This window comes from Tupaia chinensis, unplaced genomic scaffold, assembly GCF_000334495.1.
Source record: "Tupaia chinensis unplaced genomic scaffold, TupChi_1.0 Scaffold000654_1, whole genome shotgun sequence".
NCBI classification, from domain to species: Eukaryota; Metazoa; Chordata; class Mammalia; order Scandentia; family Tupaiidae; genus Tupaia; species Tupaia belangeri.
In genome coordinates this window covers 2,707,036-2,708,622 of record NW_006160175.1, presented here as the reverse complement: position 1 = coordinate 2,708,622, position 1,587 = coordinate 2,707,036, and positions in this window count along the sequence as shown.

Below are 1,587 nucleotides of genomic sequence, written 5' to 3'. Positions count from 1 at the left end.
CCAGAAACTTTCACAGCCTTTGTCATACACTTCATCAGTCTCATCTCACTCTTCTGCTGGAAGTATATGCATTTTTCCGACTCTTTTGGCCTTTATCCTGGAGAGATGCCTCTGCGGGTGTTTATATTCAGCCATCTTGATCCAGGTCTCAACACTTGTTTTACCTAAAAAATGTCACAACATTTTAATTTTGGATATTTCTTCTTTTGGTAGAATGACTTTCTAAAACTTAGAGTCATTCTTCTAATTCATTTAATTCCAATCAACTTCATGTACTAATAGCTATATTCTGTTCTTTTATGAATATACTTCTAAAATTTGCTAGATTTTCTTGTATTCACTCCTTCACTATCACCCAAGCTCTCACTCAAAATAGTTGTGAGTGGGACCAGCTGATGTTGTAATGATTTTGTTGTTGGACTCCCACGTGGTCGACTGTGGTTCCAATCCCAGACTGAATGGCTTAAGACTCATGCTGTGTGTGTGTGTGTGTGTGTGTGTGTGTGTTTGTGTGTGTGTGTTCAGAATCCTGAGTGGAGAATTGAGGAGAATGGATTGCAGCATGGCTGTTTTCCCTGGGGGAATCACAGTTGACTAAATGCAAGCCCAGTGACATAACCATGGTGGATAAAAGTCATCTTAGATTAATGACATATAATGGTTATATTAATTATTATTTGTTTGTGAAATATGCTAGGTAATTACAAATATCCAGATGCCATTTATAAGACACTTTCGCAAATCACATAATGGAGACACATTACATTCTCTTAGTAGTTTTAAGTTTTCATTGCTGCTTCTCATCAGTAATCTTTACTCTCAAAATAGTATCAGGCGCTATAAGGACTATTAGTTATATTACCCATGAGTCTTAGTCTGATATTTCATTTCTAACACAAATGCCCAAGACTTCTTTATAAAGATTTATAAAGAAATAGGAGCTTATTGACTCACACTTCTGGCATCCAGTAAGTCTAAAGACATAGGCCTGGCATCAGGCCAGCCTTTACCATAGCCAAAGGAAGCACAGAGGGTGACAGGCATGTGCAGAGAGTGAGCTGTGGATACATAATTCTCTCTTTTATGGCAACCAACACTTGTGAAAATTAACCCCTTCTCACAAGACCTTGCCAGGTCTAGGGACCAGCAGTTAGTGTAATGGCTATGTCGCTGGACTCCCATGTAGTCAACCACAGTTCGAGTCCTGGACCCAGTGGTTTAAACTTACACTGAGCACGTGTGAGTGTGTGCCCAAGATCCTGAGAGGAAAATGGAGAAGGGATTGCGGTGTGGCCATCCCCCTTTGGGGGTGATTTCTCACTTTCTGTCTCTCTGTCTCTCTCTCTGTCTTTCTGCTGAGCACATGTGCCCTATAGCAAAATACTCTAAGAAAAAAAGAAAAGAAAAAAAAAAGAGAGAGAAAGAGAAAAAAAAGAAAGAAAAAAAAAGGGAGCTTGCTAGGTCTTGAGAGACATCATTAATCTCTCAGAGAATATTGCCTCCATGACACAATCACTATGATCCAATCACTGCCCACTAGCCTCACCACTTTCTGATACCAAATTTGAAAACATGAAACCCTAGGGT